Here is a 12,306-nt window from a genome sequence, read left to right on the forward strand (position 1 = left end):
ACAGTAACGTCGAGATAGAGCGTGCTGATAACGTGTTGAGAACTACGTCACCACGGATCACCAGATCCGTCCTCTTCTCTCCCGTCAACAGTAGAGGCGTAAGAAGCTGTAGAAGACCTGTCTCCCTTCCCATAAGCACGACAGAAGAAACACACGAGACACAAGGTATAGGGTTGGGCCTCTGGCCTCTTTCTCTTCTCTGTATTATGAGGGGGTGTACAGGTTCCTTATATAGAGATGTGAGACCCCTCAGAGGCAAAGCAGGTCTTTGCCCACATAACCCTAACTAGGGTTACTTAACAATTCCGTCCATTGGTCTACCCGCTAGGTGCTAGTGCCGGTAGCTCGCCACTCCTCCGCTCGCCCGGGTCCTGATGCTCTCATCCATTGTAGTCGCTGGAAGCTTGTTGTAGCTCGCTAGCTAAATGGTTAGAGCTACTGCACTGAGTCGAGATGTCTCCGTACCCACGCTTACTCCTATCCTTCAAAATCACGACGCCACTAATCTAAAGCCCTAAACCCATGATGCAGTTGCCGCACCACCTCCCTCTCCATCGCCAGTACCCCAGCCTCGCCTCCGTCGCCTATGGGGCAACAGCCTAAGTCGCCCGCGTCCCCATCCCCACTGCCATGCTCGCCCTCGGACTCAGACCCGGACCCAGGCAGCGGCTTCGACCCCATCGAGGAGTGGTTCGTGGACTTTGACTCGGCCATGTCGAGTGAGCTAGAGGCCAAGGGCCCCGAACTCGCTGAGCAAGCGGCGGCGGTTCCGCACACGCTGGAGACGGCAGCGCAAAAGAGCTTCGAGCTCGAGTTTGGTGTGAAGGTCTAGAATGTCAAGGTGGTGAGCAGCGAATTGGACGGGTTGCTTGCCCCAGATCACCTTCTTGTGTCTGGGATCGGCGATTTGGCCGTGAGAGAGGATATTCTAGAGGAAGCAGTTGCTATGAAGATGGCTGCCACACCGCTTGCATCTGCTGATACTGAGATGAATGCCACGGTATCCGTTGAAGTGGAATCGGAAGGTGGCAAAGAAGGGCAGGAGGCACTGGCCGCACCTGCTGATGATGAGATGATGAATACCATGGTGTCCGTGGAAGTGGAAGCTCAAGGTGGCAAGGAAGACCAGGAGAGCAGCGATGAAGAGTCGGAATCAGAGAGTAGCGAGGATGATGACGAGTTGTCATCCAGCGAGGACGAGAAAGAGCAGGGGGTCAACAAGGATGAGGAATCAAGTGAAGCCTCAAGCAGCAAAGAGGAAGGGCGGGAACTTAGGAGGCATGGTGGTAAGGCTGATAACCCTCCGACGTGATGAAGTTGATCACCTTCCCCTGGGAGTCGTCGAGCACACGGAGGATGGTGACGTCCTCGGACACCTCAGCGACCATGGCTCCCTTCGCCGTCCCCTTGATCCACTCGCTGAGCGCAGGGAACAAGGCCACCACTCTCTTCGTGAAGGTCCAACGGGTGATGAAGTCCAGCCATGGCGACCTCAGCTGCATGCATTTTGGACACCGGAAACGGAAATCAGAACCGTCGTGTGACTCTCTCTGTCAGTGATAGGACGGTACTATGGCCGATGGGCCGGGGAGCCGGCGGAAGGCTGTGACCTGGAGGACGGCAATCCAGAAGTGACCGTCTGACCCGAGACGAATGTTGTCCGGCGGAAGGCTGTGACCTGAAGGTCGACGAATGTCTCTGCCTCACCGGCCTTATCCCCTTTTAGCCAAACTTTTGATGCACCTGAACCTGCAGCATGCGAGCAGTCTATGATGACGATCTAAACTCTGAGTGGTTCGTTCGTTCAGTTCACCTCATGCTCGTAGACGGCGACGAAGGCCTCGTCCCTCGACAGCGCAACGCCATTGGCGAAGCCGAGTCGGTCGAGCACGACGGACGTCTCGCCGCTGCGGGTCGTACCAGAGTAGGCGGCCGGTGGAGCTGAACTCTAGGACGTCGTGGAACCACCATCGAAGCCTAACTTGGTGCTAGCGTCGCTGAAGTAGACCGTGCTGTTAGAGGCCTCGATCGCTGCATCCACGAACCTGGTGGCGAACGGCCGACTGGCGGCGCTGATGCAGCTGGGGTTTGGGGGGATGGGGTGCGTCGGATGGGGCTGGTAGTGGCGGTGTAGATTTATGGAAGGCAGAACCAGGGGAGGCAGGCTACTCCCTTACAGCCTTAATATAGTAGTATATATATCAGTGTAAATAACAATTTGAGGCTAGATGAAGCCTGCTAGATGTAGCTTTTTTGGTGATGAAGCTTCTATAATATTCAGTAGTATGCTAAAAGCAAATGGTTAGTCGTGCTTTTGAGGACCTTCGGAAGAGGAAGGCCCCCAACATCTACCTCCATGAACCTAGACGATTTACACTTCGGACAATACTTTGCCTCTGTCTATTCTTCCCTAAATAGCACACAGTCCTTCGGACAAGCATGTATCTGCTCATACGTCATCTTGAGTGCACGAAGGAGTTTCTGTGCCTCGTACATGCTCTTTGGCAGAACGTGATCCTTCGGAAGCAGGCTGCCAATAACTGTCATCAAACCATCGAATGTGTCTCGACTCATGTTGTACTGCGACTTGAACGCCATTACACGCACAATGGCATCCAGTTCAGAAACATTTGTCTAGCCATGAAGTGGCTTCTGTACCACATCAAACATGTCTTAGAATGCCTTTGCGGTCAGCTTTGGCTCGTCCTCCGTACGTTCTCCGACGAACTGTGCCTCGTGATAGTCGTTCAACATTATCGGTACCCCAGCATCAACACCATAATCCTCGACACGTTGTCTCACCACCTACTCTCTCATACAATGCGCTTCACCATGGAAGATCTACCGAGTATAGTCTGGTGTAAATCCATTCTTCTAAATATTTTCTGCCATGGCTGTCACACCCGGTTTTGGAAGGTAAACCGAATGCGAACCATATACGTGCCAGGATCAGAACTCACGTACACAACGATTACATAAATGGCTCATCATAGCACAATGCTTCGAATAATAATAAAGAGTAAGTAATAATATTATAGACTAGAGCCATTTACATAATATGGATCAAAGTGCACATAATAGAAACGTAGCCAACGTAAACAAACCAACCACAGGCAGCTGACTGGGGGAGGTTGCTAGCCTAATCCTCAAACTCGTCGAAGTCCTGGAACTCCTGGAGATCCGCCTCGACACCTTCTTTACCTGAGCATAGATTGCACCAAAGGCAACCTGATGTTTTGTGAAAGCAAGGGTGAGTAACATCAACGTACTCAACAAATGTCTCGTTTGGCTGAGGCAGACTAGCTTTATGTGGAGTTAGGTCAAAGCAATTGCTTTTAGTTGGTCAGATAATTATTATTAGTGGGAGCCAAGTTTTAGCAATAACCAAGTTATTAACCCAAAAGTACTCTTTCCAAACGGAAAGAATACCAAAAACCATAATCATAATCATAATCACAATAGAAACCAACATTATCCTAATCATCATCTGTAAACAAAGTAGCCCTGATTCAATGTGTCTCTAATCAATGGAGTTCCCAAGGCCGCTCATAACCGCGAGCACTTTACCCACAAGCCGTGATTCCCTTTCTAGCCCGGGCTTGCAAGACCTTTATTCACTCCCGAGGTGAATGGCCAAGGATTCACTATGAAGCCTTTACAAAGATTCCCTGAGGCTGTAGCCGCCCGTTAGGTCTCCTAAATGTACTGCACTCCTCCCCAAGGGGCAATCCACCCTCGGCAGAACGAGCCGCATACACCGAGCCCCATTGACGGCACGACGACGAAGCGAGCTTTGGCAGAACCACCCGGATTATTCAAGCTTAAGTGCCCAAGTCGCACCCTTAAAGGCAGCAACACACTTAAATCGGAATAACCCGTCAGTCCCTCGAATCTAGTTCGATAAAGCCACTTATCCATGATCGAATACCACTAGCTCACTCGAAGGTGAGGCACAGAGAAATACAATAAAGCATAATACCACAAATTTAATAAGTATCAGTAGTAATTACATTATCAGAGTTTCAGAAATAGTAACAATAGTTTTTAATGCAGCGGAAATAACTAACGGAGAAAACCGAGTAACATGGCGAAGCCTGGCCACGCTACTACTCCCGGTCCTCTCCTGCAGAAGCAGTAAACCACTCGACCGTCTATCCCGGTGGCAGGGATGGAGGCCAAGTCACACCATCAACCAAAACAAGGAGGTACCTACAAAAATTATGCCACAAGCAAGGCTGAGTATACTAATACTCGGCTAGACTTACCCGGTGTGAGGAGTCTACTCCTCTACCTCTAGACCATGCAGCTGTTTGGCTGAGGGGTTTGGTTTGCCAAAAGCACTAGCTGAGTCTAAAAACAAGTTTTAGCTTTTCCAATTCTAGTATCATTAGTTTAGCTAAGTTTGCTCTTTCTAAGCATACATGATAACAATCATTATATCAATCAACATCTTTTGCCAGTATCTCATTTCCACTTATTACTCAATGCAGTACAATGGATCAAGCAGTCTCAATAGCTGCGAGAAGCAGACGATTCGAATCGAGTTTTAACCTTGCAAGGTAAACCTAAACACACGACATGTCAGGGCACTCCATCCCCCACACACGTCAATCGTCCCCATCGATTCCCCTTTCGCGGCCAGGCCTCACCACCTTGCAGTGGCCGCACTTGTATCCACCATATCTAGAATGGGAGACCCAGTCTCAAAACAAGTGAGGGGTAAAGTCCGCGCCCGGCTTCACTCAGGTACTAGGCTTACCGGTAACCATATTTCTCGATATGTGTTTAGTACGTTCAAACGCTTGACACAGGTATCCGCACGTTAATCCTTATTCCAATTTCGTCTCGTAGACAGCGCATCCCCATGGATCCGAGTCCACAGACCATCATCATTCTGTTATCAAAATGGATACAACCAATTTCAGACCTCGTGCGAGTGCTAGAAAAATCACTCGACTTCTACCGAGATCCTGATTTAGCATAGCAGCTACTCGACCTAGCATACTAGTATCCATCTCAAAAGGAATCCTGAGTTCATGCAATTAGGGTTTCAGGCAACTCCTACACTTAAGTGCACGGTACAAGCCTACAAACATTAAGTGCAGTAAAATAGCATATATAACGGTTATGCATAAAACCGGGGCTTGCCTGGAATTCAATTCTCAGATAGTGTCTGCTAGATGACACTCGCTTGGCGAGCATCCACTAGTTAAGTCCATCAGTCTTCAGGTCTTCCACCAACTGCATCTTGTGGTTGGTACCATATCACTTGCATGATCATCATCTCTCGGTCCTAAATGAGATGCAAGATGCATATGTATGAATATAATGAAAAATATCACAAGACATTCAAATACCTGGTAGCGAACTAACACTAATTAGTAAGATACTGCAACGACTATACGCAAGCGCTAGCTAGTCGTACGTTATCGGCGTTCATCATTAACACTATTATAAAGACGACAACATTTTAGATACTTACGCAACATAAATACGATATCACAATCAACTAGAGAAAGAAACATATAAATCGGGACACATATGTTATCTCAAACTTAGCCATGACAAGTCTACATTAATTAAGAGCTAACCAAACATTTTTAGCAAAAAGGGTGAGCTAAACAATCAAATGCCCGCATACAGATTTTTAGGACAGCAGCACAGCAATTACTTGTTTTAATTACAAATCTTCAATTATTAATCCAAAACTAGCAAACTAGGATTTTCTGGAAAGCTTGAAAAGTGTTCTACAACTTTGGTATTTTTACCTCAACATAATTCAACACTTAGTAAGGTCAAAAAGTGTTAACACAACAGCTCTGTCCAGATTTGGACAGATTCAGACTTGCGACTTTAAAAATCCATAACTAGAGATTCAGACATCCAAATAACGTGATCCTAGACTTTCTGGAAATATAATGAAATTGTCTACAAATCATTTATAAACATCTCAAGGTGATTCAATATGAAATTTAGGAGAAAAGACATTAGAAGGCTTTGTTGTCCAGAACTGGGCAGATTCAGTCTTTACACTTTAAACACCTATATCTTAACCTTCAGACCACCAAAAAGAGTGATCCAAGACTTTTTGGAAAGCTCAGGAAAAGCACTACATAACTTTTATAATCACCAAGAAGCGATTATATGTTTAACCAAGTCAAACAATTCAGTTTTCGAAATCTGTTCTGACAGTGGACAGAACACAGCAACCAGTTTGTAAAATTCATAACTCTTAAACTATCATTGCTATGGTGATGAAATTTTAACACAAGAAACATAAGAAAAGCATCTACAACTTTATTATAACGACCATGAACAGATTGTAAGATTAAATTAAGCAAACAATGCAGTTTCTGAAATCTGTACAGAAAGTGGACAGATTCAGTCACTGAATTTGTAAACGATCAGACTTATGGCTGTCAAATTTTAACACAAGCAAGATAATAAAGTTATCTACAACTTTTATATATAGCTTTTCTACAGAAAATATGATTTAGTTCACTAAACCTACAGCACGACGAAAACAGTGCGTGCAGCCCAAAACAGCAACTTATAAAATTCAGCTCCTAATTACTTCAAGAATTGTCGTGTTCTAGAGACTTGAATTATTCTAACATTTTACTATTTGTTAGAGTTAAAACAATCAAATTAGGACCAAAAGTAGACTTACTAATTTTTACAAGTTATTTCGCGCGTTAGAATTACCGTACACAATCAACAAACACATTTAATCAAACCCGGTATAAATGTGTATATCAATTGCGCCCTTCACACACTAATTTGCATTTTTACTTAGACATCACATGAACATCACTAATTTTACCCGCGACCATAACCATGCACATTTGGACTACAACAAGCAATTTATCTCGATGACGTGCTTAACCAAACCATCTGACAGGTCGGCTAACTGGAGCAACGACATAGCCCGCTAAATAACATACACGTCAGTTTGCCTGTCACTACATACATTACAACATTTTTATAAATATACATATTCACACGTATATTCGCACATTGACCAATTTATACGAACCGTAAACCACTAATCTACAATTCGCCAACACCATGCATTTACTTCCGTAAATTATGAACGCATACATGTTTATCATACGAGCCGAGCGTTTCAATAATTATCCTAAAACAACTAACTCCATTGCACACTTGTATCACAAACCTACTTGACTTACTTGAAGCGTCTACTCGAAATCGTGAGCATAATAACACTATATGCGAAGCATAATTTAATGAACGCATAATATGCATCGTCACGACTCGACTTATAAATATAGAGAAGGCGACGAATATTTTGGCATGTCACCACCTCTCTATATAAGTCAAAACAATTTCTACTATCGACTAAGAGTTCTAAGTATTAAACACATTATTATTTCCACGCGCAAATAAACCTCAGCTTAACATCAGTGACACCGATGGATTTTTACTAAACTCATCAGGCGCATAACCTCGTCTCGCATACAACCATATGATGGCACGCACTCGAGACACTTTGATCATCGTAGCGTAACCACTAATATATGAACTCCGACACTCATGTCTTAACAATACATCCTCCACGCAAACTAGCATTTTCTAAACTACTCGTCACATCAATAAATATACTCCCTATATAATCATGAATCCCATCACATTGCATAAAACAATTATACTTTTCACATAAACACATATCGATACATTTCCTAAAACATAATCCGCATTTTGTAACTGTTGGGGACTTGTTCTCAAATGCTAAGAGTTAAGAACAAGGCAACACGAAAAGTGTTAAATATTAAAGTCCTTCGTCCTTCGAGACATTATTTCCCTTCGGATATAATGAATTCCGGACGAAGGTTGTGAAGGAAAAACCTTCGTGAGCACAATGAATGATGAGGAAGAATTCATATACGAAATACGGAAATAATGTAAACATTATCATCAACTTATTTTTATTTGCATTACCATATCCACAATAACAAATTATAGATGTACCTTCGGTTTGACGGAAAGCAAGGGTACAGGCGTAATGCAAAAAGCGAATGCCAAGTCAGCGTGAACAGTACGGGGATACTATTCATCTATTTATAGGCAAGGGACGCAGCCCATGTAAAATTACATTCATGCCCTTTATATTTGCTAATAACTCTATAGTAATTCTTCGAGGTCTAATTTGCCTTTTCATCTTTAAGTCGGTTCCCCTTTTCTACTGTTATGCCGAAGCTTTCCTGCGCACAGCTTCGTGATCACCTTGTCCTTCGTCATAATCATTTTTTGTCTCGCTCAGGCTTCGTCCTAACCATGCTCTGTATGCTCATGATCTGAATCCGAAGATACCTATTCACATATTTCACTTGGAAAACATTGTCAAATCATGTTTTTGAGGACCTTCGGAAGCCGAAGGCCCCCAACAGTAACTTAGTTTTTCGCATCAAACAACGCATCACATATTTTTCCTACCAAGATATAAAAATATCTGAGTTCTTTTCTACTTCATTTTCTTCTCTACACGTGTCCATTCATACAATTATACTTTCACGCCCATATTCACACCATCGACTGAATCGTAAATAAAACGAAATCACAATTTTTCTAAAGCGAACAACCTGGTTGACTCGTGTCGCGCATGCCTCCACGGTTTAGGTGCTTCACCGAATCATGCGTCGTGCGAGGCGCAGCGGCAACATCTAGCTTCGATTAACAACACCCAAAGGTTCAAACATTCTTATCAAGCACTTGAGATCCAAAAACAATGGGATACTAGCGAGGGGCTCACCAAGGATTTTGATGACGATGCGCAAGCGCTGCGCAAATCCAGCGAAGCGAGACGCGGAGACGTCGTGGCTGTACGGATCGACGACATGGCTGCTCTTGACGAACACTCGCGCAGGTGACACGGCATGGGTGCAGCAGCGTGCACTGAGGGGCATTTTGTCGAGCAGACCGAGCGAAGAGGAGAGTGGCTTTGGGCTTGCTATTGTGGTTAGCATGGTGAGTAGAGCACCACCATGGCTACATATGGGGGAACTGATGCACGAGCTACTGCTAGGATTCAGGTGGGGAGGACATCGAGGTAGAGCATGTCGGCAACGGTGCGCAGGTCGCGCCATGAGGGGAAACATAGGGGCGCACGTGATCTAGGCGAGCTCAGCATCCCAGGCCACAGTCTGCTTGCGGAGGAGGAGCTCGTTGGGTGTCGGCGCCCAGTCGGGCTGAGGTGAGGCGAGCCGATGTGGGGCTAGGCGAGGGAGGAACACATGGTCTAGACACTGCAGGAACAATGGCCGAACCTATAGGTGAGCTCGCTGGTGCGAACCCAAGGTCCGGGGCGAGGCCTAGCATTTCTCTGTTGACAGATCTTGCCATGACATCGATGAAGGAGCATATGGCGCGAAATCTGGATGGAGCAAGGTCCGGCGATCTGCAGGTGCGCAGGGAAAAAGACGCAGGTGGAAGCCAGCTGGAGGCCGACGCGGAGAGCGCGGGGCCGAGCGCTATGGGCAGTTGAGGGAGCTCGGGCATCAGTTGGGGAGAGGATACGAGGCTGTGTGCTAGTGGAAGAAGTGGCTGGAGCAGGGAGGAGGATGGCGTTCAAAGAGCTAGGCGCCATGGGGAGAGGGAAGAGATCCCTGCTGCTGGCGCCCATGGGAGGAGGGGTTGTGCATCCCTGGAGGTCGAGCACCAAGGAGGGAGGAGCCCGGTGTGCTGGTGAAGATTTGCAGGGGCTTGCCTGCCGCCATGCCACGTGGAGGAGATGACGCTGGGGGAAGGCGCTGACTTGGGGAGATCACGAGCAGGGCGCTGGGAAGGCAGAGGCCGACGGCCTAGGGGAGAGCAGGGGTGAGAGGGCGCCAGGGAGGTGGCCATGGGAGAAGAAACTCCTGTGCGTTGGGGGAGAAGGGCTCTGCGCTTGGGAGCTTCTGCAGAAAGCTGGGCGTCGAGTGGAGGAATAGAGCAGAGAATGGAGTTGGCGCCCTGGCTCCTGTTATTTACAGGCGACGACCACGTGCGGCATTGGTGCCTCGGCCGGCTGCTGCTGGTTGGCTGGTGCCAGGCATTGGCCAAGAGCCTGGTGTCCAACTACTGGCTGAGGAGGGAGGTGGCCATCCATTGGCTGAGGGCGCGGCGTCCTGCGAGTGGCCGAGGCTACAGTGCGCACGAATTTCATTTGAACAGCTCGCAGCCACGACGAACAAAAAAAGAAAAAAAGGTTGTTGCTGAATTTCAAAAACTATGTTGATGAACAAAATTTCTAGTGTCGTACTTAGAAAATAATTTGACGCACATTTTAACTAGGTTTTTGAATTAGAAACCTGTAGCTCAGATTAGTTCGTGTAAGTTAAAAAAAGGTTACTGACGCTTGTCGCTTCTTACTCATATCAGGTACATGTATTAACACATCGAGTTGGGTATGATTTAAATAGAGGCAAACACATTAAAGATCCCACTTGAGAATACAGGTTCGGATAAAATTTATTTCGAAGCTGACACATTAGAAATCCCGCTTAAGAATACGAACCTGGATAAAATATTTGGACATGGATGGCTAGTCGAGAAATCAGGGTTGGACATAGACCGAAGGTCGAGGAATTTGATTCGGACACAGCTCGACTAGCAACTGTCGAGCATTCGATTAAATGAGCTTTGAACGAGATTTATAAATCAAGAATGATTTTCGAGTTTGCATTTGCGCCAAGAAATAAAAGTTTTAACAGGCTCCAAAACTGGCTGTTTCTCGCGATCGAATAAAATCAGAAATCCGTGAAACCTTCTCAAGTAACTTGATAAATGGAGATAAACGCGATCAAGAAAAAGAAATTTCCACTGAGCATCCGGGATTAGGATAAATCTCCTGACATAACACGAAATAGACACATGGGGTGTCACAGCCTTCCCCCCTTAAAAGAATCTCGTCCTGAGATTCGAATGAGACTCTTAAGGGTGGAGAAGCATGTAACTCCGAGACTGAAGATAGATGCAACTTCATGAGATGGTATCTGACACGATACAAAAGATAGATTTGGACCGAATACCGTGACATATTGAGACAAAATGCCACGACCACTTTGAGAGAATGTCCACAAAAGATAGCACATCGGTATAGTTCCATAACGGATCACTACTATTATCCGCGATACCAACGTGTGCCGAGCAGCTCAAACATGTGTGCCCATAGGAGGCTCTCGGTTTCGTCGTGGCACCATCAGTCGTTAGTCATAATACCATTACCAAACGTAACCAACGATAAATCCATGTGACATAAATAGATGGAGCCCATGAGAGTATGGCTCAGAAAATAAGAATGTGATCGGAGTTTGTCGGTGTTTTGGGTCCGATCGCACACCCGGGTTGCCCCTCAAGGTGTTTTTTAGGAGTAGGACGGCATCGACGACTGTAGCAAAATGGTTCGTGCTAGTTGCACGAGGGACAGTGGACAATGTTTACAGGTTCGGGCCGCTTAGAGATGCGTAACACCCTACGTCCTGGTGAGTATGCTGGGTGAATGAGGTTACAAGAGAGCTCTCTGAATTGAGAATGCAGAGAGTTGAAGTGGGTGGCTAAGTAATAATGTCGATCGTTCTGAAGGGGTGCCCCCTAGGCCTTATATACTCGACCGTGGGGCAATACACGTGGATATGATAACAATGTGTAGCTAAAAGATAGTGAACTGTTTGAGTTTATCTCCTTGTAGTTCTGGCGACCTATCCTCGCATGGCTCCGTTGCATGGGGGCTCCAGCGCGGGAAAGTCGGATCTCTGTTGTGGTCGCTCGCTCGACGTTGTGGGCCGTCCGGGTTTGCACCAATCCGGCCTCGTGTCAACCTGCTTTGCTGATTGTTCCTCCCCAGGCCCACGAAAGAATGACCTTACGATTTATTGGGCCTTTGGGCCTTTCGTGAGGTCTTTTACTCTTTTAGTGGACCCGGGGGATATCTGTCCCCCACAAGCCCCTGATCTTTGGGTTAATTTAGAGGTAATCAGCCCAAAGATCCCAGGTCCAGCTTGCAGGCGATTTGAAGAGAACGACTTCTTACTGTCTCCTCCTGCTTTGATCACTCGTAAACCGAAGCTTTGTTTCGTGCTTGTGCCTTAGAGGTCGGCATTTCGTTTTGTAGGACCCTGAACTTCATTGGGTGCACCGGGGTGTAGCCCCCGAGCTTCGAGTAGATTTTAGAAAATAATCTACTCGAAGGTCTTCACCAGAAATTATTTCCATTTTTACTCCTGCGTTTTGGTTGAAAGCCAGCCTTGTCTTTAATCTTGTCCCATGCCTTAGAAGTCGGCACTATCTTGGCTTGGAATGATGATCCAT

The 12,306-nt window shown here is 46.3% G+C and overlaps 2 pseudogenes; one reads left to right on the forward strand and one right to left on the reverse strand.

Annotated features, from left to right (window-relative positions):
* Positions 1–586: 586 nt before the first annotated feature.
* On the forward strand, positions 587–1,312 carry LOC103652189 (uncharacterized; annotated as a pseudogene).
* Positions 1,311–8,924, reverse strand: LOC103652190 (protein STRICTOSIDINE SYNTHASE-LIKE 13-like; annotated as a pseudogene).
* Positions 8,925–12,306: the final 3,382 nt, after the last annotated feature.

The sequence above is a fragment of the Zea mays genome, chromosome 3 (genome assembly GCF_902167145.1).
Source record: "Zea mays cultivar B73 chromosome 3, Zm-B73-REFERENCE-NAM-5.0, whole genome shotgun sequence".
NCBI classification, from domain to species: Eukaryota; Viridiplantae; Streptophyta; class Magnoliopsida; order Poales; family Poaceae; genus Zea; species Zea mays.